The 27,048-nt window shown below is 44.6% G+C and overlaps 1 protein-coding gene and 1 long non-coding RNA gene across 8 annotated transcripts in view; one reads left to right on the plus strand and one right to left on the minus strand.

Moving 5' to 3' along the window:
• Positions 1-27,048, plus strand: part of SLC1A2 (solute carrier family 1 member 2) — a 168,091-nt gene that overhangs the window by 27,459 nt on the left and 113,584 nt on the right. Inside the window, exon 1 of one of the 7 annotated variants that reach the window (XM_044929259.2) lies at positions 12,620-12,763. The exons of the other annotated variants lie outside the window; for them this stretch is intronic. The gene's annotated coding sequence lies outside the window, so the exon portion shown is untranslated. Of the gene's footprint in view, positions 1-12,619; positions 12,764-27,048 lie in introns of those variants that run through there. 7 annotated transcript variants of the gene reach the window in all.
• On the minus strand, positions 6,985-15,788 carry LOC112579573. Its single transcript, XR_006640107.1, has 3 exons — positions 14,967-15,788; positions 14,046-14,749; positions 6,985-7,864 (listed from the first exon to the last, which is right to left on the minus strand). It is a non-coding gene; the product is annotated as an uncharacterized LOC112579573 (long non-coding RNA).

Raw genomic sequence — 27,048 nt, forward strand, 5'->3', positions numbered from 1 at the left:
TTTAATACTCTGCCTAGCTTTGTCACAGTTTCCAAGAAGCAAACGACTTATAATTTCATGGCTGAAGTCACGGCCCGTAGTGATCTAGGAGCCGAAGAAAAGAAAATCTGTCACTGCTTCTACTTTTCCCCATCTATTTGCCATGAAGTGATGGGACCAGATGCCATGATCTTAGTTTTTTTAATGTTGGGTCCAGCTTGTTCACTCTCCTCTTTCACCCTCATCAGACTAGCATGGGTTCAAATCCCAGCTCTGTTTTTTCCTGCCCAGTTGAGTGATCTGGAGCCAGTTACTTAATTGCTTGGAATCTCTTTTGTAAAGTGTGGTAATGAAACTCCTCTTGCAGGATTGTCATTAGTATCAAGTCAAATAACATATATATGTGTGTATGCATATGTGTGTGTGTGTGTGTATACACACACACATTAACTGGCAGACAATAAGCATCTGATGCGCTTTTAGGGGTCAGCAAACCTTTTCTGCAAAGGATCAGGTGGTAAATATTTTAGACTTGATGGACATGAGTTTGAGCAAGCTCTGGGAGTTGATGATGAACAGGGAATCCTGGCATGCTGCAGTCTATGGGGTCGGAAAGAGTTGGACACGATTGAGCAACTGAACTGAACTGAGGTCAAACACTGTCTGTGTGGCAACTCTTCACCAATACAGTATGTGAATGAAGCAGAGAGGATGTGTTCCAAAAAGGGTTTATCTACAAAAATAGATGGCGGGGTGGATTTGACATAGACAGTCGCTGCTGACCCTGCTCTAGGTCAGCGCTGCCCGCTAGAACCTTAATATGAGCCTCCTCTGTAATATTAAATGTTCTCATAGCCACAGAAAGTAAAGAGAAACAGGTGACATTCGTTTTAGTAAAATATTTCATTTGCTTCAAATTATCCAAACTATTTTTGCTTTCACATGCAATCTAGGAAAGATCATTAATGAGGTATTTTACTTTAATGTTTGATAATATTTTTAAATGTCTGCTGTGTTTTTTAAACTCACCGCCCCTCTCATTTCATACTAGTCACATTTCGAGTGCTCCATCCCTACATTGAACAGCACAGCTTTGGACAGTACTTCTCAAACTGCCATCATAACCATTTAGTGGGTCAAGAAATCCATTTGTTAGAAAAAAGTCAAATTAAGAAAACGAAATAGAGAAGGATAGAACCTGTCAGGGTACATTCCATATTGAAAGGATACAGATTGTTTCCTGCAGTTTTGTGTGTACTTGCCCATGTGTCTATGTGCATGCGTGTGTGTGTGTGATGCGTGTAAGTGTGTGCTGGGTCATGATGAGAAACATCAGATGTATTTCTTTCTATGGGCTGTTGTCAAACATGCTTGATGTTCACTATTTTACACACTATAGTCAACCTTTTTTTTTTTTTAAACCTAGGCTGAGATGTTTAGTTCCTTCCTCACTTAGGCCGTGCAGGACTGTGCCAGAAGTTTTGTGTTGACCGCATGATGGGTGTAGAACCAGTCAAACGAGTTACCTAGTGTCATGCCAACCATTTAAAAGCACAAATCAAAATTCTCAACTTTAAACTTTACTATCGCTGTACTTAATTTCAAAGACTCCTCCTTTTACTGATAGTAAACTGAAACCCGGAGTGGTGCAATGCGTAACCAAGATCCCAAACATGAGCCGTGTGTTGGGGTGGCAATGGGACCCTCTGTGTGCCCAGCGTGGGGACAGCTCCTGTCTCAGCGATGGGGCTCCACCTGTGCACGTGGACGGGAGCCGGGCCAGCTCACCCGGTGACTGAAGTCTCACGAGTCCCTGAGGCTTGAAACTTTGGGATTTAGGAAACACAAGTTAAAGGGATGTTGCTTACAAGTATTTCCTTCTCTTCTTGATTCTTTCATTGATTCTTCCACTCGTTTTTCTGAGCAATGACCCAAAAGTGAAGTAAGTTCATGCTCTGCCCTCAAACAGCTCAGCTTTTATCTTTCTATAATAATATGTCTAATATTTTTCGGAAGGTAGTGGAGAAGAGCATGTTGTTCTGTCTGGTTCCTAATTGTATAAAAGTTGAAGATAGGAAACTGATAAAACTCGTTTTTCCTTCTTCTCTTTAGCAGTGTGATGAAAGATATTTTAAATAGTGTGTATAGTAAAAATTATTTAAGATCCATTTTCCTGAAGTATATTCTGAGTTTATCCCCCTCTCAGTTGGGTTCAGTTTTCTTCCTTTCCCACAGGACTGGTGTGAGGACACAATACAGACTTTGGATTCAGGTTGACTTGGGCACAGATCTGCCTACATGACTTCTAGGCTGTGAGGCTTAGCCATGGTCTCTAAGATTTGGCTTCTTCACCTATAAAATAGGGATACTAATTTTGGCCTCATAAGTTTGTGGTAAAGATTATTTGGGGAAATACATATTAAGATAAAAAACTTTGTGTGGAAAAATTCTTTTACATATGAACTTTCCTTATGAATATGTTTTCATAATAATAGAGCAGAGTATAGAAATGTTATATTTTTTCACTTCCTCTTCCTTCCAGGAGAGTGCAGTATAGAGCCAAGAAATGTTTTTGTGGCATTTATTTTAATGTCCTGATTATTTAATGACTTAGAGACTGCATTTTAAGGTATCTTTTCTCCACCTGTTCACATTTCACTCTCACATATAGACAGTTTCTGTCAGGAATTCAACATTTGAGAAGAAATGGTCTTACATTCTAGATACTTAAAATAAACAACAAATGAGGGCTTTCAGCTGTCGCCATGACAACCAAACCCTCTCCAGTCAGTTATCCAGAGTGAATTATTAAAGAGAGCTGTCCAGGGAGTCGTTCCAAGGGGAAGGTTACACGGCTCTAATAGTGAGAGACGGTCGCAGTGCTGGAAAGTGGGGTATGGGCTTGCTTTCTCACTTCATCCACAGGGAAAGACTCAAATGAGCCAGCCATTTGCACGTGATCCTCTTCCGTGGCTAAAGAGTCTGTTTTCCCAGAATTTCAGGTTGCTTAAAAGACTGAGTGTCTCTGAGTCACTTGTTCAGAAGCAGGATGCGTAAACGAGCACTTTCTCTCATTCCCGGAAAGAGTTGACCTGTTCCTGCTCAGATAATCCTTCCTATAATTAAGATGTCCGTCTACAGTGATTGGTTCGGTCAGGAACAAGTTGTTATACCAATTCCAGGAGAGAATGGAGGAGGCTGCTGGAAGATGAGAAAGTCAGAAAGTGTAGGTTTGCAACTTATTGAGATATAAATAGCTGTCCTCATTTTTATTTTAAAGAAATGCCACATGTTATAGTCATAGATAACCTTCTCAGACAAAGTAATATTAACGCAACTTACTTAAATTTTCTGAGCCTCAGTTTCCACGTAGGTAATATAGGTTTCACCAGATCTTTTAGGGGCGGTTGTGAGGATAAATGCATCGAAAATGTACAGCAAAGTTCCTGGCACACAGTAAGCTTTCAGTGTGCTAATCGTTGTACCTAAAATGGTTGATTCGCATACCACACATCATTATTTCCCTAACATTGTTGAATGTCCGGAAATCTATTAGGATATTCAAAATAAAACATCTTAAAGGTGACTTTATTTTCAAAAATAAGAATTGGTTTCCTTTGTTTTTCTTTCAGAAGAAAATGCTTCAATCTGTCATCCAAGTAATAACATTTTGATGGCTTTTCTTCAGTATTGAGTTTTGCTTTATACTCACATCTTTGAATTTCATTGCAGTGGTATCTGAGGTTGTCAGTGTCTGAAAGTATATAGAAAATATATGCATTTTAAACAAGACACGTTCCTTTGTGTGTGTGTGCGCACGCTCGGTCGTGTCCAACTCTTTGTGACCCCTGGACTGTAGCCCGCCAGGCTCCTCTGTCCACGGAATTTTCCTTTCCTGACACAGTAGGAGAGTGAGAGATGAGAAGGCAAGACGGGCCTAAGAATTTGGGTGTCCCATTGAAGAGGAAAACCTGGTGATATGGAAAAAACATGGCAAGGAACACGGTGAGGCTCAGAGATAGTATTTTCCAAAGGATGATTTTGCTTGCTGCTTTGTGTCTCCTCTGCCTAAATTCTTTTTAAAATAATTTTGTTTATTTATTGGCTGTGCTGGGTCTTCGTTGCTCCTTGGGTTTTTCTCTAGTTGTGGCGAGAGGGACCTACTCTCTAGTTGCGGTATGTGGGCTTCTCGTTGCCTTGGTTCCTCTTGTTGTGCAACATGGGCTCTAAGGGAACATGGGCTCCGTAGTTGCGGCTCCTGGGCTCCAGAGCCCTGGCTCAACAGCTGTGGCGCGTGGGTGTAATTGCTCTCAGGCATGAGGGATCTTCCTGGACCACGGACTGAACCCATGTCTCCTGCATTATCAGATGGATTCTTTACCACTGAGCTACCAGAGAAGCCCCTAAATTCTAACTCTGATGAGTCAAATTCCTGTAGGGTCAAGAAAAATTATATGAGTTTGGTTAGAAGATACTAAGAATCAGGCAGAGAGAAATGAAACTAAGCCCTGCATCTTTGAAGGAACCCATCTTGGGGGAAGATCAGGAGAGCAGATGGGCTTGCCTGGTTCCTTGTAGAACTAGTGTTCTGAGATAACTTACAGGTCTCAAACAGTGTATGTTTAAGGAGTTCCGAAAAGACCATTTCTCTGGCAACCATGCTCCTCTGCAGGATCTTCTGCCTGGGAAGAATGGGAGACACAGTGTTGCAAAATTTGGAGGCTTGAGAATAAAACCGACTAGCTTGGAGAAATTACCTGACCTCACAGGGCCTCATTTTGCTCATCTGAAAAAAGGGAGATACTATTTTTCTTGTAAAGTTGTGAAGAGGATGAAATGAGAAACAATCTGTGATGCGCTTCTCATGTCATGTACTTTCAACTTCTGTTATTCCTCTTCTGAGTATCGAAAAAGTTGTCCATTTTTCTAATTCATAAAGAGGAGGGCAGAGATGGTTTGACCTGGGAGATTTACTGGTCTTTCTAAGTTACACTTAGGGGAGAGGGGGAGAACTTCTGTTTTTGAATATTTTTATTTCACTCTGAGGCCCGATCACATATGATGTATATGTGATTATGATCTTACCATCATTCAGCATGTGAGTAAATTTTTATTATCATATGTCTTTAGTTTATCCTTGTATAAGCAACAAATTTCTGGAAAGTTTAACCAAGTGCCTCTCTATGAGTTGGGCCATATGTAGGCAGGTGGTTACCTATTTCCTGAAGCGACTTAGCAGCAGCAGCAGCAGAGTAGAAAAACTATACTGCCCTGAGACTCTGACTGTAGGCTTCTGGGCTTTGGCAATCACCTTGACCTCTCTAATATTTATTCTTTCTTTCATATATAAAATACAAGGTTGATGATTCGATTTCTAAAACCCTTTTACATCCTCCAAATTCTATGATTGACGTTCTCAGTTGTTTAATTGTCTAATAGCATAAACAGATCAATGGCCAAACCTCTGTGATGGTATTTTTCATTTGTGAAGTTGGTGAAGCTTTTGAAGGTTTGGAGGTTGGGACACTGATGAGTATGCCACAGCGCAAGTACGGACAGGTAACTCAGCAAGTGAGTAAGCCTCAGTGATGAATGGATGTTCTCTAATCCACTGGGCCGAAAGCTGGAACAGTCTGAGACTCTTTTAGGATTCAGGATTCTTGGATCCTCCACATGCTTGTCGTTTTGAATTATGGCCATATGCTGAGCAGATGGCCTCTGGGCTAGCCTTCCTTGTTTGAGCGGGAATAGGTCATCTTCATTTATCTGTACATTATATTTCTAAAACTCATGGGATTTTAAGGATGAGTTCAAAATGAAGACATTCTAGGATCAAGCCATATGGATGAGAACACTCTTCTTCCATATTCCATGTGGGATCTGAGGTCATCCAGAGTTTGACAAATGCTTGTTGTTATATACTTTCAGTTAAAATATTTCTAGAATTATGATATTTCACAAAGTCATCCTCAGCTCTCACTAACCAATCATCCAGTCCCTGGTCCAAATTGCATTTGGCAGGACAACTTCTATTATTGCTTTGTTTCTTGTTCTTGGATTCCATGAGATACCCACGCCTCACACTATCACACTCTCCCCTTTTGTTGTGTGTGAGTGCATTTCTCTTTCAAGTAACCAACAGAGTCCAGACCAGAACAGTAGAGGAAGATGGCAGGCCACTGCTAAACTTTACTGGGTTGTGGCCGTACTGTTTTTTCAGCTGTCTCCTTTATTCTGTTAACTGTCGGTGCTCCAGACTTACCACTAGAACGACTGCTGACCCTTCAGCACTAAGAAGCCCCAGGGACAGGATCTGGAGAGAGATTTCCACAAAATGCATCATGATTGAGGTGGTATCCTGGTGGCTGCTCCTGTTCCTGGGGGCAATGCTAGGGCTTTGCCCCCAGGAGCCCATCTGGGTACCATTCAACAGACATTGATCAGACACCCACTGTGCATGAAGCCCCGTGATACTTGCTGGAAATATAAATGTGGATAAGATAGGGTGCTTGCCCTTGAGTGGTTTTCACCATAATAAGCAACAGCTTATCCAGAACATGCCCTGTGCCAGGTATTGTTTTAAATGCCTCCCATGTGTTAGCTCTTGTGACCTTCAGAACGACTCCCCGGGGTCACTATTACTGTTCTCAACCCTGTTTTCTAGGTGGGGAAATGGAGATGCTGAGAGAATGGGCAACTTGCTCAGTTACAAAGCAAGTGAGTAACAGAACCAGAATCCAGTCCCAGGCAGTTGACTTGAGTCTGGACTCCCACCCACCCTGGCACATTCTGCTAATACTTTCCTTTTCTCTGATAACCTCAGTAACATCTTCATCTGCCTAATCTTTGTAGCTTTTTAATTAATAACCAATATTAACAATCATTTGTCAAATAACATCATGATAAAAATAATGGTGCTCAAAACAAAACAGATTTCAACCAAAAAAAAATCACAAAGCAAGAAAGCAACCAGCCGCCCCCCCTCCAAAAAAATCACCACAATCATTTTAGTTTATGTCTTTTTAATCTATTGTTTTTTTTAATCAACACTTTAAAGTCTGCATCTTTCACTGAGCACTGTGACAGCTTTGTTTTTTCCCCACTATATTCTTCATCAACATAACTTTAATGACTCGTCACTTTGCAAGTTTTCAAATCATACTTATACTGTACTATTGACTTAATCACTTATTGTTGAACATTAATTCTTACACGTCACTGTCACAAACCACGTGATCATGCACATCTTTTTATATACATTTTTTCATATATGTTTAACAGTTTCCTTAGATGGTTGTCTGTTGGATTTTAACTTTTGTTGTGTTTGGGTGAGGAAAGCAGAACCAGACTTTGGAATCAGATTCCAAAGAAGCACTTAAGTTCTTCTTATTCCTGGAGAGCTGAGAAATAGTAATACCATAAATGTTTGAAGCATGATCTAAATCATCTTTTACTTTTTCGGTAAACAATTTTAAACTTAGGATTTGTTCTCCTGGAAATAGAATTTTCATCTTGAGGACTGGATTCGTGATTCTGCCAAAGATTAGCTAAATCACGATGTAACTGGTCTGGTTGCCTCTCTTCCTCCCTCTTGAAGAATCACAGTGAAATGCTGGTGAATCAAACACACAAAGATCAGGAAGACATCAGTTTAACAGGAGCTCTGTGGGAGTGAAAATGTAGAGAGGTTGACAGACCAGGATGGAACACCCAGCGTGAATAAATAGCAAATAAAGGTCCATCAAGCAATGGGTGGTTCAATACGTAGCAGTCGACCACAGGCTTTGGAGGTACATGGGATTGAATTGGAAGCTTGACTCCACATCTTACTTGCTGTGTGATCTTGCACAAGTTGTTCCATCTTTCTGAACCTCAGTATCGTCACCTGTAAAATGGGTATATGATAGTTATCTGCTTCAAAGAGTTGTTGTGAGGATTTAACCAGATCATGTATGTAAACATTATATATATGTAAAGTAAACATTCCAGTAGTCATATATGGATGAGAGAGTTGGACTATAAAGAAAGCTGAGCCCTGAAAAATTGATGCTTTTGAACTGTGGTGTTGGAGAAGACTCTTGAGAGTCCCTTGGACTGCAAGGAGATCCAACCAGTCCATCCTAATGGAAATCAGTCCTGAATATTCTTTGGAAGGACTTATGCTGAAGCTGAAACTCTAATACTTTAGCCACCTGATGCGAAGAACTGACTCATTTGAAAAGACCCTGATGCTGGGAAAGATCGAAAGCAGGAGGAAAAGGGGATGACAGAGGATGAGATGGTTGGATGGCCTCACCGACTCAGTGGACATGAGTTTGCGTGAACTCCGGGAGTTGGTGATGGACAGGGAGGCCTTGTGTGCTGCAGTCCATGGGGTCGCAAGAGTTGGACACGACTGAGAGACTGAACTGAACTGAACTGTAAGGAAACATCTAACTGCTGTTGACTGCTTTGCACAGGCCTGTAGACTACGGCAAGTTCATCATCATCAGTATCACTCAATGGAGGGAACTGAGTGATCAGAGGTCAGTACTCACACTCTGTTGTGGGGCATGAAAACCATCAGGAAAGTTTGGTTTTCTGGGAATGACAACAAATGAAAGCGTGCCATGTGACAACTGTGGGAAATGAATGCTACTCTTTATTTTCCGGAAGTGCAAAGTAGGATCAGCTTGGAATTTCCCACCTGCTTTCTGAGGGCAAATGAGGGCAGTTAAGAGGCCTTGGGCAGCAGGATGGGCGTGAGTGGATAGGCGTATGGCTTGTACTTTAACATTCCTCTGGCGTTTTTAGAAATCTACGTTTGGAGATCACTCTGTCTTACGCTTCTTTGGGGTACTCTTGGTGGAACCCCAACTCAAAGGGAGAAAAGGGGGGGCTTTATTGGTTAAGGTCACGAGGGTGTCTAGGGAGTCAGTGATGGATCAGGGCCAAGGGCACAGACATCATCAGGATCATCCTGTTCCCTCCCATCTCTTGGTTGGGCTTTCCTGGTTTGTCTCATTTCAGGTAGTGATTTGAGGCTCCTGAGAGCTCAAAGCTTACAGCATCCTCACCGTCGATGATCTTAGTAATAAAAAGTGTTTCTTTCCTTATGCTTCAAGGAAAAGGCCCAGGGAACAGCCTCATTAGCTGGACTCCCAGCCCCACCCATTCCTGGTCTGACCGGTATAGGAAAGGTCATCTGACTAGATCCCTTGGTTCACGTCTAGGAGCAGATGGAAAGGGGTGGAAGAGTGAAAAAAAAGAAAAAAAAAAAAAAGAAAAGAAGGAGGGAAAAGGAAGGAAGGAAAAGAAATATATATAGCTACTAAAAACTCCTAAAAATCTCATGGTTATGTGGCTTACACCTGAGCTCTGCAGTACTTAATTTACTAAGTTTATGAAGAATTTTTTCTCCCTCTTCCACCTCCGCTTCCACGTATGTGTGATTGCTAAGTCAGGTGTGGCCTTCCGACGCCCGAAGCTTCAGCAGTCGCTGTGTGCATCCTGCTTCTTTAAGCTCAGGCTGCCATTAGTGGCATAACAGCCACCCTGTGCTGCTTAACTTCTCCCTACAGATTCTAAAAATACCCAGTGGCTGTCAAAACAAACAGCGAGGCCGCGGCGTCCGCAGGCGCCACCGCAGCCCAGCTCCCTGCATGCCTTAGCGCTGTCCTTGGAAAGACAGCCACTGGATCCCTCAGCTCCATTCTTCATTCTTTATTTTCCGCTTTGGCTCAACTACACCTCTACTTAACACAGAGGAGGAAAAAGGTTATTGACAGGACAGAATTGACCGGAAGAAAGGGAAAGAGAAACGAACCCCCAACAAATTCACGCTGTCATTTTGTGGTTCTCTTCTAGACCTGAACTAAGATGTGTCAAGAGATCAGTCTGGGAAGCAGCAAAGATTAGCCGGGATTTAAAATAAAACTCTTTAAGCCCAGGTCACCCAGAATAACTCTCCCATGTGTGTCCATGAAGACACCCGAGGACCCTATTCGGAGAAGGTTAGTGCTCACAAACCATCTGGATCGCTACCTGGATGCTTTTTTCAAAGGAAAGCAAAACCCAGTCCCCCTTCGGTGAAATTTTTAGGTGGAGTTGCCTCATCCAGGGAATTGAGGTTTTCCTGTTTCAAGAGGTGTCCCATTCTGTGGGGCTGAGGTGCTAAGAATATTGGCATCACATGTTTTGGGAAGGTGCTGGGTGTTGTTTGATCAAATCAACGAGCCCTGGGTTGTTTTTGGAACTTGGCCAAGGGATTAAATGATAAAATCAGATGGGTTATGAAAATATGTGAGTCATTACTGATCAGACCTTTTATAGATTTCCTGGAAGAATCAGATGTCTCTTGAAGATAATGAACCTGAACCCAGTAGAAGCTTGAGAGTAAGGGCTTTTGCTGTTTGTGCTTACATGGAATAATAGATGTCATGAGTGATGCTCATGCAAAGGAGAAAAAAAAAACCAAACACAGCTTTTTACCAACTCTATGGATGTCCAGACTACATCGAGCATTTGTTTTAGCTCTTGGGAATTGCCACGCGATTAATAGATTGCCCAGAAGTTGTTCTCAGAACAACCTTTCAGTTGGCTGATTTATGGTAGAATGCTGGGATTTAAACTAAAAAGTTCAGCCTTGTAGGGTAAGCATGAGTAATTAAGTTCTTAGGACAGAATGTACTTAGCATTGTTTCCATCCTTACGTGAATGAAGCAAGTGTATGTACCGTGGACATATGCTTCTCATTGGAAAATACGATCAAATGTCTTTCTGAGCTGGTTCTCATCAGAAGTCCTTGGCATCTTCTCAAGGCTCAAGTAAAGACTCCTCAGCTCCCCAGCTGCTAGGTGGTCTCTCCCTAGGAAAGTGTCAGAGGCCGGGGCTTCTTGCTCTTTGTGGGTGGGAGTTTGCTCATTCCGGATGTCATGTCTGCCTTCTTTAAACAATCTGCATTGCTTATCTAACTGGAATTGCTTAAATGTGATGAAGGTTATCTAATAATTTTGTGCATCTGGGCAGCCTAATAAGAATGTTGGTAATAACAATAGCAGTAGGAAGGAAAGCTAACTAACGTTGCTGCAGCATTTCCTTTATGCCAGACACTGGTCTATGTGTCACAAATTGTAATGCAGTCAATCCACAAACAATGGGGCTTCGGCTTACCCATCTATCTTCTCCTTTCAGAGCTACCATTTTCCAGCATGCCTACACACACTTTCCAAGATTGCCAGCTTTTAATGACATCCATGCAGATTTGACTTTCAATAGAATTTAATTGAAGAGAGCCACGTGTTGTGTGTTTGTTGGGACACACTTCTCTTTCATATTCTTGTTGGTCTGTGAGCCGTAAATTCAAAGCACACTTTATCAATTCGGTCCAGAGTTTCAGTTCCTGGAAAAGACACATTTGGTTCCCTCTGCCCTTCTTGCTTCCAGCACTTTGGAAAGGTTCTCATTGTATGCTAAGTAGTTAAATTTCATGAGAAAGAAGAGCTGTGGACTTTTAGAGTTGCTCATAAAGACACCAATTGCTGATGCAAATGGGAAGGGTGAGTGTTTTCCGAAATGAAGATTTTGACAAATCAGTTCAGGTTTGTGACAATTTTAAACTGCTTCAGATCAGTTATTAATATTCATTTCTGGCTTTTCCTCTGCCTTTGTAGGCAATGTATGATATGGAGCTGCGAGCTGCTCTAAGATTGCTGAGTTCCCAGGAGGCAGGGTCCCCCAAGTATCCCGTGTGTTGTCACCCAAACAACGTTTCAGAATAATCGGTCCCCAAAGTATTACAGTGCAAAGGCATCAGGCTGCTTCCACTGCGCCTGTGTGTTAGGATCTAGGGCTTCTGTCCTTTCCAAAATTCCATATTGCTTTTCTTTGCAGAATGTGAAATCCGATACCGAGAATTCACTTTTGAGGAAGGAGAGAGTGATATTGCTGATTCTGTTTCCAAGTTTGAAACCAATGGACTGGGCTTGCATTGAGGAGCACTAAGCTGGTTTGGTGTGGCTTTACTCTGGCTGAAACCAGTAAAGGAACTTCCAAGTGCAACCTTTCTGAGCCCCAGTTACCTCCTTTGAATATGGAGTTGATAATCACTCCTCTTTGGTGATGATCAAATGGAATGATGGATATAAAGCATCTGATACATGGTGTGTGTTCTGTGATATTTGTCTGGTTCACTTTGCATCTTACTCTCTGAGTTGAGGACAAACTAGAGGATGATTTGTTAGAGAGAGCCAATCCAATTTTGGCTGAAGTAAGAAAGTCAACAAAGAAAGGGAAACCTACAGTCTCTCATGATAACATGCTTTTCATGCTGTATCCCAACTCTACTGCTGACTTGCTGTGTGATCTTTAGAAATTGTTTAACCTCTCTGATCTTCAATTCCCCGATCAGTGACTTGGGAGTTATAATCATAGTTCCTTCCTCCTGGGGCTGTGGAGAGGATTAAACGGGCTAATGCAGGCAGAGTGTTTACCTCCGGGCCCTGTACGTAGTTATAGGGAGCTCTGCCTCTGTTTGTCCTTTACCTCTCTGGCTGCCAGCCATGTTGACCTTCATGAAGACGCGGGTCTCCCTGGCTTGCCCATTCTTCCTAGTGTGTGTCAAACAGGCTGCACTTCGGGAAGCTCACCCGTGCCTATGAAGTGGTACTTCACCTCCAGGGGATCCAAGCCTTTCCTGGGCAGTGGCCATCAACCTGTGGATACTGAGTATATCTATTGAGTAGTGATGCTGAGAATGTGAATCAGAGACAGAAAGATGAGAGAGAGGACACACCTCAAAGCACGTGTAAGTGATCTGTTCTTTTTTCTCTCCCAGTTCTATTGAGATATAACTAACGTGCAGGCCTGTGTCAGTTTAATGTGTACGGTGTGATGATTTGAGTGACATACATCATGAAATGATGATCACAATAAGTGTTGTGAACATCCGTCATCTCACATGAATACAAAATAAAATAAATAGAAAAAATATTTCCTTACGATGAGAACTCTTAGGATGTATTCTTTTACTAACTTCCATATATAACATACAATAGTGTTAATTATATTCATCGTTTGTACCTTGCCCCTCTAGTGCTTATTTATTTTCTAACTGGAAATGTGTGCCTTTTGACTGCCTTCATCCAATTCTCCTGCCCCCAATCCGAATTTCTGATCTCTTTTTTCTATGACTTTGGGTGGTTTTTTTTGAAGTATGATTGACCTACAACACTATACCTTAGTGATTCAACATTTCTATACATTTAAAACCGAAGTGATATGTTTTTCTAAAGAAGATCCAGGTTTCTAAACTTAATCATTGCCAGCTTTTGTTGTTCACAATTTTAAACAGATTTAATGTCAAGTTAAAATGAGTACTTATTTACATATTTAGGAGGAAATGTAGTCTGATTACAATGACAAAGATAAACACATTCATTTATAAACTGAGAATGTCACTGGTTTTGATCCTTTTGCCATTTGTATATTTGTTTTTTTCAACGCCAAATTCTGTAAAAATTTTAGATAATTTTAGACTTAAAGAAGAACGGTAAAAATAAGACAGAGAGTTCCCGTATGCCCCTCAGTCTGCTTCCTGTAATGGCAACAGTTTACATAACCACAGGACATTGATTAAAACTAAGAAATCAGCCTTGCTCCAATACTATTAGAACTTGCTTGGATTTCCCCAGTTTTTCCAGGAAGGTCCTTTCTGTTCTGGGATCCAATCCAGGGTCCCACGGTGCATTTAGCTGTCCTGTCTCCTCCCACCGGTGACACAGTTCCTCAGTCTTTCCTCGTCTTTTAGGACCTTGCCACTTTTGAAGAGGTCTGATCAGTTATTTTGTAGAACACCTCTCAAGTTGGAATTGCCTACTAATTTCTCCATTTTTAGGTTTTTAGTTGACTGTTCTATGTATACTTGACTACTAAGGCTGAGAAACCTTTCACAGATAAATGTTTCAAGGTCTGATAAATTATCTAGTTGCTTCTGAGAATAGCTGATTAGGTATTATAAATCCTAGCAGTTAAGAGTATGGACTGTGGAGCCAGAGAGCCTGGGTTTTGTTCCTGGCTCTGTGACTTACCTGCTGTGTCACCTCAGGAATGTTACTTGACCTCTCTGTGTTGTCATCTACAAGATGGGGATACTATTGGGACTTCTTTGGGTTGTGGTGAAGACTCAGTTACAGCACTCGGTGCATCAAACGGTACCTTGCATGTAGTCATCACTCAGTATATCTTAGCTGTTACCAGTATGTCTTAGCTGTTACTGTTGCTCTCCTCTGCAACCTGGCCCCACGGAAGTTCAGGACTAACGATTTCCTGTTGTCACTTTTCAGGTCTGCAAAGTCAGGTGTGGTTCTTGCCAGAGTGATGACTTGGCAGCAAAGCCCCGGGGTTTTTGGATGTAGGCCACATGTCCCATCTAGAAAACTCGTTTCAACAGGAGGATTGAATCTCGGCTGCCAGAACCATGTAGAAGTTCAGTCTCCAGTGTGTCCTGGCTGTGCCCAGCTCTTAGAGCACACTTGTCTCATCTCCCACCCTCAGCCCCTGCCAACAACCCTGGGATCTGCTCAGAGCTCTCTCCAGGAGTCCTTTCTCTGTTCTGCCTTCTCCTGGGCCTCTCACCTTGGCTCCCTCTCTTCACCTTGTTCCTCTGACTTGATGTGAGGCAGCAAGGCATAATGGTTACACACACCGCGTCCGTAGGAACATTGGCTGGCTTTACTTCCCTGGCCCATCACTTCAACGTTACTTAGATCTCTGTGCTTCAGTTTCTTTGTCTCTGAAAAGGGCAAATGATAGGAACAATTATTATAATGAAACTGACTTTATTCTTTGTGATGCACCATTTTACATGTTACCTCTCTTATTACAACCATATGACAGAGCTACTAACATGCTCCCATTTTACAGATGAGGAGACTGAGAAACAGAGAATTTAACTAGCTTGCCCCCGATCACAGAACTAAGAGATGGAGGAGTCTAGATTCAAACCCCACCTGGTCTCGGAGTTCACATTTCTATTCACCCCGTGCTCTTCACCACATGGAGTCTTGGGGTGGGGGGTACTCTGTAAATAATTTACAGGGGGTTAAATAATTCTCAGGGGGTTAAATGATTTACATAGAGCACTTATCAATGTGCCTGGCTTGGGGTTAATGTTCAGTCAGTTTTAACTATCATTAATCCCATGATCTGACTTCTGTTTCCTCTGGCTCATGGTTTACATGATTCTGGGTTGCAGGTCCTAGGGTTTATCAGTCATTAACTTGGCACCCTGCACTGTGAGCAATGGATACCTCGCCCAGTTCCCAGACCAGTGTACCCCCGCCCTGCCCATGCTGTATTAGTCCTGCAAGCCCCCCACCCAGCAGATGGGCTCGCCCACAGGCCTTCACCTGATACACTCAAGCCTGCGCTCCTCTGTCTGTTTCTAATCGACTCACTTTCCAGTGTCTTTACTCCTTTTCCATTTAGTTTCACCTTGCACCTCCAACCTTTGGTTCCCCTTCTCTGGCCCGGTTTCTGCCTCCTTCCCCTCACCCACAGCTGGTCTCATGCCTGCTGTGGACCAGCTGCTTCCTGTCCCCAGGCTCAGCGCCGGGGGCCTGTCATGTGGGACAGTCTGAGACAGAGCCTCATGACCGGTGTCCCTGCTGGGTTTGCCCAAGTCATGAAGGAACTCTGCCCTGTGGTGGAAACAGCAGCACCTGTTTGTGGGCCTTGAGGTCTGAGAGAAGGTGTTCAAGGAGCTGTTATTGTTTGGTCGCTAAGTCATGTCCAACTCTTTGTGACTCCGTGAACTGTAGTCTGGTCAAGAATGCTGGAGTGGGTTGCCATTTCTTTCTCCAGGGGATCTTCCCGACCCAGGGATCGAACCCACATCTCCTGCATTGGCAGGTGGATTCATTACTGCTAAGCCACCAAAAGGACAACTGTGGGAGGGGCAGGGAGCAGGAGCCAGCTAGCATTTTGTTCTCTGGTCCCAGGAAGCTCTTTTCCTCAAACCTCAGTGTTTAAGGATCACCTGGAGATTCTGTTAGATTCTGTTGTGCGGGGTCAGACAGGGCATGGGACTCTAAAGTTCTGTCTCCTAGGTGATGGTTGCTGGAGTACCCATTGATAAACAAGAGATCAAGCACAGTAATTCAGCCAGTGGCATTTCTGACTGTTCAATAAAGAATTCAAGCTACGAAAGTGATGTCTTGAGCATCAGTGCAGATGTTGCCTCCTCCTAAAGATGTTAAATGGGGTCATGGTCTGCTTTGGCAAAGGTTTTGAGGCATCCTTCATCTTCTGGTACCAAAGAAAATGAGGCCACAGGTTCAAAATCAGCCTCTTAGGGAGCAGTCAGCTTCTTAACTCAGTAGTCATTGGCCATCAAGGTCGTATGCGAGGGCGAGAAAAATCCACTGTGGCCAAGGGATGGGGTCCTGAGGGCCCAGCTGGACCACGGTAGACACTTCTCCAAGTCAACAGGAAAATGAAAATTCATGAAAATTCCGAGTGAATGTGGGTTATGGTGGAGTTGGTGCCCCATCCAGGTGCTAAGGGGAGGCCATAGATAGGAGATGAATGAAATGATAGGAGGCAAAAAGTTGGCTTAAAGCTCAACATTCAGAAAACGAAGATCATGGCATCCGGTCCCATCACTTCATGGCAAATAGATGGGGAAACAGTGGAAACAGTGTCAGACTTTATTTTCCTGGGCTCCAAAATCACTGCAGATGGTGACTGCAGCCATGAAATTAAAAGACGCTTACTCCTTGGAAGGAAAGTTATGACCCACCTAGATAGCATATTCAAAAGCAGAGACATTACTTTGCCAACAAAGTTTCGTCTAGTCAAGGCTATGGTTTTTCCTGTGGTCATGTATGGATGTGAGAGTTGGACTGTGAACAAGGCTGAGTGCCGAAGAATTGATGCTTTTGAACTGTGGTGTTGGAGAAGACTCTTGAGAGTCCCTTGGACTGCAAGGAGATCCAACCAGTCCATTCTGAAGGAGATCAGCCCTGGGATTTCTTTGGAGGGAATGATGCTAAAGCTGAAACTCCAGTACTTTCGCCACCTCCTGCGAAGAGTTGACTCATTGGAAAAGACGCTGATGCTGGGAGGGATTGGGGGCAGGAGGAGAAGGGCACGACAGAGGATGAGATGACTGGATGGCATCACTGACTCGATGGACGTGAGTCTGAGTGAACTCCGGGAGTTGGTGATGGACAGGGAGGCCTGGTGTGCTGCGATTCATGGGGTCACAAAGAGTCGGACACGACTGAGCGACTGAACTGAACTGAACTGAACTGAAGGGAATGGGACCTGTCCTGGAAGTATTCAGGCTGGACTGAGAGAGGGGACTTGCTCAGGATGGATGAGGCCAGGCTGTTCTCACTCAGGCTAGCCACCAGGCTTAAGGACCAGAGCCAATAGAGGTGAATCAACTCATTCCATCGCCTGAGCAAGACTCTTCTACCCCTCAGCCACCAGGGAAGCAGGGAATGGAGACTCAATATGGAGGCCTCTTTTCGCCTGTAGTTTTTCCCCTCCACCACCTGCCTCCAGCGAGACAGCTGCTCAGAGGAATGGAAAGAGATGGTACTTCTCCCTGCATGGCTGTCCTCCCCACCCTATCCCCTGCTCAGCCCTTCTCTTCACTCTCTGCTCCTGTAACACCCTCTCTGTTGTTTGGGCTTCTCTTCCAACCTGTAAATCGCATCTCTTGGGCTGCTGAGTTTAGAGACTCCAGGCTGCTTCTCTCGTGGCTGGTGGGGCATAGCTTCCCCCATACCAGCATCATCCTCATTCCCTTGAAAGCTGAAGTAACTCCCGCTGTTATTTTAGGAGAGTCTTGGCTGCTTTCTTGAGGAGGCTTAGCCCAGCCTGGACTGTAGGTGGAGTGCCCCCAAAGGCGGGTAGGAAGGGTCAGTGCCTTGGTCTGTCATTGCCTCTCCCCCATCATGTCCCCTAGTGATTCTTGATTTCCATAACCAGATGAGCTCATTATTCCTATATGGGCTGTTCCTTCCATTTCTAGCTATAGATACTTATCATATTCTGATTTTTGTTAGCATTAGTTACGTATTTGAGTTACTACCAGTATCATACCCCAGCCCCCTGTCTCACCACATACACATCCTGCCGACAAGTATGATGATCAGTTCTCAGATGGTGGGGCCTAGCCCTGTTGAGCCTGCAATGGGTGGCATAGAAGGCAGTTCATGAAACTTCAGAATAAATGTATCAGATGCTGATATGGAAATGCCAGGCTCCTTTCAGGCTCTTAGATATGGCCCATATCATGCCCTGGGGGGTTTCAGGGATCTAGTGTTAGGGGCAGTGCTGTGACAGGGATCCACAAAGCCACGTTCATAAATGAAAGACCATAAGTCTCCATCCATAACTTCGCTTCTCCTGCTTCCCACGAGTGCCTACAGGCAACCTCAGTGTTCTTAGCCACAGAACTAAGTGTCCTAAAGCTGCGAGCTGGCCAAGACCTTCAGGGAACTTCCTGGGAACGTCCAGCCAGTCCTTTGCTTCAGAATCAAGTGATCAAAATCCAACTCAGAGTCCAGCAGGCTGTGGGGCTGCAGAGTGGCTTTTCTGGACTCTTCCACCTGTCCTGGGGCTCCCAACCTCAGCCAGAGACTTTTGGGGTACACTCTGGGTCTGACCCTATCGTGGGTTGAGAGCACCCCAGGTTCCCTGTCCCACTGTCTCCCAGACCATGGAGTTCCTTTATCCCCCAAAGCCTCGTGTCTTTATTTCCAGCCTCCAGCCTGGGTTTCCTTTCATTCTCTGTGTACATGTGTTGCTTCAGTTTGGGCAACTCAGGGACATACAAGACTTCTGATTAGGAATCTGGAGTCTTGTAAGGGGCACATAACTAAGCACCAAACGTGTGTATGTATCAATAACCTCAGATATGCAGATGACACCACCCTTATGGCAGAAAGTGAAGAGGAACTAAAAAGCCTCTTGATGAAAGTGAAAGAGGAGAGTGAAAAAGTTGACTTAAAGCTCAACATACAGAAAACTGAGATCATGGCATCTGGTCCCATCACTTCATGGCAAATAGATGGGGAAACAGTGGAAACAATGTCAGATTTTATTTTTTGGGGCTCCAAAATCACAGCAGATGGTGACTGCAGCCATGAAATTAAAAGACGCTTACTCCTTGGAAGGAAAGTTATGACCAACCTAGATAGCACATTGAAAAGCAGAGACATTATTTTGCCAACAAAGGTCTGTCTAGTCGAGGCTGTGGTCTTTCCAGTAGTCATGTACGGATGTGAGAGTTGGACTGTGAAGAAAGCTGAGTGCTGAAGAATTGATGCTTTTGAACTGTGGTGGTGGAGAAGACTCTTGAGAGTCCCTTGGACTGCAAGGAGATCCAACCAGTCCATTCTGAAGGAGATCAGCCCTGGGTGTTCTTTGGAGGGAATGATGCTAAAGCTGAAACTCCAGTACTTTGGCCACCTCATGTGAAGAGTTGACTCGTTGGAAAAGACTCTGATGCTGGGAGGGATTGGGGGCAGGAGGAGAAGGGGACGACAGAGGATGAGATGGCTGGATGGCATTCAGATCAGATCAGATCAGATCAGTCGCTCAGTCGTGTCTGACTCTTTGCGACCCCATGAATCACAGCACGCCAGGCCTCCCTGTCCATCACCAACTCCCGGAGTTCACCCAGACCCATGTCCATCGAGTCAGTGATGCCATCCAGCCATCTCATCCTCTGTCGTCCCCTTCTCCTCCTGCCCCCAATCCCTCCCAGCATCAGCGTCTTTTCCAATGAGTCAACTCTTCGCAGGAGGTGGCGAAAGTACTGGAGTTTCAGCTTTAGCATCATTCCCTCCAAAGAAATCCCAGGGCTGATCTCCTTCAGAATGGACTGGTTGGATCTCCTTGCAGTCCAAGGGACTCTCAAGAGTCTTCTCCAACACCACAGTTCAAAAGCATCAATTCTTCGGCACTCAGCCTTCTTCACAGTCCAACTCTCACATCCATACATGACCACAGGAAAAACCATAGCCTTGACTAGACGAACCTTTGTTGGCAAAGTAATGTCTCTGCTTTTGAATATGCTATCTAGGTGGGTCATAACTTTCCTTCCAAGGAGTAAGCGTCTTTTAATTTCATGGCTGCAGTCACCATCTGCAGTGATTTTGGAGCCCAGGAAAATAAAGTCTGACACTGTTTCCACTGTTTCCCCATCTATTTGCCATGAAGTGATGGGACCGGATACCATGATCTTCGTTTTCTGAATGTAGAGCTTTAAGCCAACTTTTTCAGTCTCCACTTTCACTTTCAACAAGAGGCCTTTTCGTTCCTCTTTACTTTCTGCCATAAGGGTGGTGTCATCTGCATATCTGAGGTTATTGATATTTCTCCCAGCAATCTTGATTCCAGCTTGTGTTTCTTCCAGTCCAGCGTTTCTCATGATGTACTCTGCATATAAGTTAAATAAACAGGGTGACAATATACAGCCTTGACGTACTCCTTTTCCTATTTGGAACCAGTCTGTTGTTCCATGTTCAGTTCTAACTGTTGCTTCCTGACCTGCATACAAATTTCTCAAGAGGCAGATCAGGTGGTCTGGTATGCCTATCTCTTTACTGACTCGAATGACGTGAGTTTGAGTGAACTCCAGGAGTTGGTGATGGACAGGGAGGCCTGGTGTGCTGCAATTCATGGGGTTGCAAAGAGTCAGACACGACTGAGCGACTGAACTGAACTGAACTGATTCCTTACAAGACTGAGGATGGGGCACTAGTGCAATCAGACCTTGTGGGCGATGCTGAAATAGAACTTTCATGCTAAAGAGTGTCTGACTTCCTCCACCCTCACCACCACTGCCTTGAGTTCCATGACAAAAGCCCCATCCCCTGGGGATTACATTAATCTCCAGAGCCCCCAGTCTCTGGGAAGGCAGTGGGGGAGAAAAATCCTCTCTAGGATGTGTTATTTCTGCTGCACCCACACTGTCAGCACCAGAGCAGGACTTGACGCTGGTGCTTTAAGACCAGTGAGGGGTGTGGGGGGGGAGGCAAGTGGCAGGTGTGTATGCTGTCTCTCTTCCAGACTTGTGCTTCCTGTCCACGTGGCGCTAGTGGTAAAGAATCCACCTGCTAATGCAGGAGATGCAAGAGACCCTGGTTCAATCCCTGGGTTGGGAAGATCCCCTGGAGTAGAAAATGGCAACCTATTCCAATATTCTTGCCTGGGAAATCCCATGGACAGAGGAGCCTGGTGGGCTACAATCCCTGGGGTTACAAAGAGTTGAACATAACTGAGCACCAAACATGTATACATGTATCATCTTTAAGTGTTCTCTGCAGGTGGTGAATCTGAAGTAGAGTAGGATTAAAATCAGGTGAGACATGTATAAGTGGAATATTAAAAAGGCACAAAAATGTCAGCCTTGTCTGCAGTGACCTCTGCCATGATAAGTGGCAGGGCTCTGCATGTAACCATGCGTCTCTGAGTGGTTTTAGATGAGATCTTTGCCCTCACATGCTGCCCGCCACAAAATGGCAAGCCCCAGGGCAGGTTGGCACACTTTGGGGCCAAAGATGAGGCAGGCACTTCACACACTGGCCTGGATCTGCTCCAACTGACTGTTTATGTCCAGGCATCAGTGCCTTCTGTGTTTTAGTCGGAGGCAACCGAGCAGGCCTGTAGAGTTAGAGAAAATAAAATAGGACAGGAATAAAAATATCCAACTTAAAATAGGTAATAATCCTGGCTGCACATTAAGGCAGCTGTTTATAAGAGTGGAAAAAGCAAGGCTGTGTGACCTTGACAGATTAGGCAACTGGTCCTTCCTTTCTTTGTCTGTAGAATGGGCATCAAAATACCTAGCACACATTGGACTTCTCTGGAGGTCCAGTGGCTAAGACTCTGCAAGGGGCCCAGGTTCAATCCCTGGTCAGGGAACTAAGATCCCACATGCCACAGTTAAGACCTGGTACAGCTGAATAAATATAAAAAAATACCTATCATACAAAGTTAACAATAATAAATAGTAATGACAGCCATAATTAATTGAACCTGACTGTGGGTCAAGCATTATTTGAAGGTCTTCACATTATGAAGGTGGGAGTATTACTATCCTTATTTTGCAGATGAAGAAAGAGAAACCCAGCGAGGTTTAGGGAGTGGTAGAGCTGGACTCAAACCTGTGCTGTTAATAATAAAACCACACATGGTAAGAATCCAGTGCAATGAGACAGCTTTATTCAGAGCATGAAACATGTCCCAGTGAAATGAAAGATGGTTTAGATGGCTGTGCACTGGTAACAAATTAAGGAACGTTTTATCACATGGTGAGAAACTTACTCCTTTTCTGAATCTCTTCCAGCCTTTCTGATGATGACAAAGGTAAAACCTTGATCAGTGCTGCTAGGCCTTTATCACTGTCCTGAAGCCTTTCAGCTTCCCTTTTAAACAAAGAGAGCAGGAGGCTGGGGCTTCTGCAAACATCCAGCTCGCATTCAGTAAGGATATTTGTTGTCACGTTTGTTTTCATGCCTATCTTCTATTTATGACAAGGGTTACTGGGTTTTTCATTGATAGTAGGCATGTAAAAATCCCCCTGAAGATACATGGATTTATGTACAAAGAGTCCGTCAGCACTAAACATTATTAAGTCAATTCTAGTAGAGGTGGTATTCAGATAAGGCAAAAATAGCCAAGGCTCATGCTTGTGAGTGACTCAGGCATGAGAAATCTTCTGATAGATCGTGAGTAGGTTTCAGCCTGATGCGTAGCATGGGGTTCGTACTCAATGAATGTTAAAAACAGAGGGAAGGGAGGATACCATGCTGTCTTCTGATCTGGGAACTAGAGAAAAGAAATGAGCCCCTGGTAAACTGCAGGAGACAGTCTTTCCCTTGAAATTTTGGGTATGAGTTTAGCTTGTTCTGAAGGTTGATGGATCAAGCAGAGGATGGAAAGAATGAGGTTGGTTTTGATCTTCAGAGAACCCAGGTGGCTGAGTCTGGTGGTGGACTCAGATCTTAGGGTCAGACCCGAAGTTACAAATGGGAGGCTCCAGATGTGGGGAGGGTTTTCCCCAAAGTCACTCAGGTGGACAGCAGCTGAAGTATGGACTGGTGTTTCCATCTGTTTCTAGCCAAGTGCCTTGTCTTCGTCTCTTTTCCCAAAATAGTCACCAGGCTTGAACTAGTTCCTGGTAAAACCCGGATGGCTCAGGGATAAGTCCCCATCTCTAGGTGCTTACCACTTCTCAGCACTGCATGAGGCACCCTGAGTTACAGGAACCTCCACGAGGGGAAAAAACAATCATCTCCAACCTCAAGGATCTGGTAAAGCTCTGCTGTGTGATTTCGCCCTTAGACGAGCATCGTTTGAGAGGTAAGTAGCCCAGGTTTTCTAGAGTAGCATCAGTTAGGAAGGTCCCTCTAGGAGTGATAAGCCCTGTATGACTCGGCTTTCACCAGGTTTTGCTTCAGTAACAACAACTCCCAAATCTCTGTGGCTTACAACCACGGAAATTTGTTTCTTGTGTCTGTTACATGTTGGTTGCGGGTCAACAGCAGGTAGCCACCGTGTTTCCTCCATAAGGGACCCAGGCTGAAGACACAGCCCTCAGCTGGGTCATGCCGTTCTCGCAGGAGAGGGAAAAAGCAGTGACAGAATCACCTGAAAGTTCTTGCGGCTTCTGCTAGGAAGAGAAATGTGTTGCTTCTATTCTGTTTTGGTTTGGGCAGACTCCAGAGCAAAATCCAGAACGAGTAGTTTATTTGGGAGGGGCAGGAAACACCAGGAGGGAGGGCTGAAGTGGAAGGGCAGCCAAGGGAGGGTGGGTTATCAAGCCCACCACCTCTGTGGGCGACTCTAGTTTAACCCACAGGAAATCATGGAGACGGGGCAAATTACGTGCCCTGTTAGCCCTGGAGTCATGTGTCCTGGTATCCTCTCCAGGAATGAAGGAGCTGATGTATTTATACATTCAAATCTGCCAGTCATTGGCTGAAGGCTGCTCCTTGCAGAAACGTTTAATTCCCCACCGTTTCTGGCCCACAGGGGGCCAGAGTAGCCTTTTAGCTTCTGAGAAAGCCCTCAGGCAAAGAGATACAGATACTGGCAGTGGGAGTTAGCTGCAACACATTAGAGTGACATGGAAAATGTCTGAGACATCTCTCATTCCACTCACAGAAGTGGAGAGGCAAAACGTGGCATCAGGGGTGGAGGCAAATGGTCCTCCCCCAGAGGTCCAACTGTTACCTGAGGTCTGAAGCACAGCGTGCAGCAGCCCCTGAGCCCTGATGTATGGAGCGCAGTAAACTCTTGAGTCACGAGCATGAGTGATGCTTAATTGAGAACTACTAGGTAGACAAGGGGCTTCTCTGGTGGCTCAGATGGTACAGAATCTGCCTGCAATGCAGGGCACCGGGCTTGATCCCTGGGTCGGGAAGATCCTCTGAAAAGGGGAATGGCAACCTACTCCAGTATTCTTGCCTGGAGAATCCCATGGACAGAGAAGCCTAGCGGGCTACAGACCATGGGGTCACAAAGAGTCGGACAGGACTGAGCGACTAACACTTTCACTTTTTGGTAGACTAGGCTATGTTGACCTTGACAGCATTGACATTTGGGGCTGGGTCGTTCTTTGCTGTGGAGGGGCTATGCTATGCACCGTAGGATGTTTAGCAGCATCCCTGCCTTCCCACCTCCAGTTGGGTAAACCAAAAATGTCTCCAGATTGCCAGGTGTCCCCTGGGGAGTGAAATTGCCCCCACAGAGAACCACTGATGTAGATCATGCATGCATTGCTAGTTCCCAGAGAACTGGAATAAATTCCTAATTCCCAAAGAATTAAATTATAGGTGCCTGGGCAGAGGAGTTCACAATCTAGTGGAGGAGACAAACAAATATAAACTCTAAGGACAAGTCACTCTGTGTTGCAGCACTTTGAAATATGTAAAGGAAGGAGAACTAGTTCAGGAATGGAAAGAATGCATTCTTTGAAGAGTGGGGATGGGCAAGGAAGCAAAGAGCCAGAGACAGCTGATTAAGGTTTTGAAGGATGAAGAGGAGTTTTCCAGATAAGTGATACCATGTGTAGAAGTTAAATATAATCTTTGATGATGGTGGAGACTTGGGAATGCTATAATAATTGATGCTGGAAATGGTGACTTCAGAGCCTTCTCACACTCAGGCCAGATTGCAGGACTGTAATTGAATCTGCTTTACCTTGTGATAACAAAGCATTCTGTGTGCATATGTACCTGGGTTCCAGCCCTCCTCTGTCCGTCCACCAGCTGTGAACTTTTCTGGCTCCCTCCCCATTTTCTCATCTGTAAAATGGGTATAATACCTACCTTATGGGTCTGTCTTGAGGACTAAATCATGCTAAACTCTCAGCCCTGTACCTGGCATGTAGTATGAGAACCATAACTGACAGTTAATTACCATAAATATTATGAAATAGGCTGAATTTACATAATAATAGCTAACTTTGAATGAGAGTGTATTCTGCTCCAGGCACCACCACAAGGGCCTGTCTGTCACCATAGGTATTGTGATTGCCATCTCCATTTTACACAGGAAGAGGCCAAGGCACAGAGTAATTTGTACGGCGGGCGAATGGTACTTAAATGCCAGCAGACGTCTGAACAAGCATCTCTTTGCTGGATGGTTTAGTACTTAGCAGTTCTCCTTAACTTTTTGAAAAGAAATCAAGGGTTTGGTTATAAAGTTATTTTCACCAAAGTTTTACAGCCAGTGTAGCAACTTTTGAATAAATGAACTTTTCTCACTGTTGACTGAAGGTCCTTAATGCAGTTATAGAATATTAATAAGAAAGTGAGTGAGCAGAGACTTATTTTTAACCACAGTATCTGTGCTGGCCTTTCAGTGAGAGTCTACTGGGGTAGATGATGAATCACCCAGTGCTGACCCCTTCCAGAAATGTCTGTGAGAGGAACACAAAGGGAAACTTTCAGCTGCTTAACGCTCCCCCTCCCCAGTCCCCACCTCCAGGCTATTTTTAAAAAATGCTGAAAGTGTGTTTGTCAGCCTCCTGGATACCAGGTCCAGAACAGGAAGGGGTTTGTCTTCTCTCCGTTTGTGACAGGGACACATATGGTGTTCTTGGTGTTACAGGGAGCAGAATGTGTTCCAAGGACAGCTTTTAAATCCAGCCTCCCGCCGTGTGCCAGCGATGGAAATCAGCGTAGGGTCCCAGTGTCTGGGGGAATACCCTTCTTCTCCTATACGCTTGTTTCTGGCTAAGCTCTCATCTTTGATGGCCTCTCCTTGTAGGAGCAGAAAATACAGCTCAGTGAGGGCATGGAGCTGGTCTGCCATACGTAGTTCTGTGTCCGGAACCCATTGGAGGAGCTCCAACAAGAAAGAGTCAGTGAATGAAAGGTGTGGATGCTCCTTCTTTCCCAATACCACCTGTCACGTGCCTAGACTACACCATTGTTTCTCCCATCTTGGGCTCAGGTCCAGACTCCAGTCCTTGCCAGCCATGTGTTCTGGGGTAAATTACTTCCCCTGTTTATGCCCCGCCAGTAAGTTGGCCTGTGTGTGTGCTCAGTCATGTCCGGCTCTTTGCGACCCCATGGACTGTAGCCAGCCAGGCTCCTCTGTCCATGGAAGTTTCCAGGCAAGAATACTGGAATGGATTGCCATTTCCTTCTCCAGGGGATCTTCTTGACCCAGGGATTGAACTTGTGTCTCTTGTGTCTCCTGCACTGACAGGAGGATTCCTTACTGCTGGCGCCACCTGGGAAGCCCATCGGTAAGGTGGAGCGAATAATAATTCCATGCAGAGGGAGGCTGGAAGAAGTCAGTCTAAAGCACTTGGCTTGTAGAAAGTACTCTTGGTGGTAGTTCTTTTGCTTATCATTTCAAGATGGAGCTGGATCCGTTGGTGGTATCCTCAGGTGGGGGAGAGGGACTGGCATCCTAGAATTCCCCAATCCTTCCCTTGGAAGGATAGTAAGGTGCCCTCAGGTTCTGTATTCCAAATGATGTTTGACACCCTCTGGTGAGCCCGTGTTTTCCAAATGACAAAAACCATGGCAGCCTAGAGAAAGAGGCATCTGCAGC

Source organism: Bubalus bubalis, chromosome 16 (genome assembly GCF_019923935.1).
Source record: "Bubalus bubalis isolate 160015118507 breed Murrah chromosome 16, NDDB_SH_1, whole genome shotgun sequence".
NCBI classification, from domain to species: domain Eukaryota; kingdom Metazoa; phylum Chordata; class Mammalia; order Artiodactyla; family Bovidae; genus Bubalus; species Bubalus bubalis.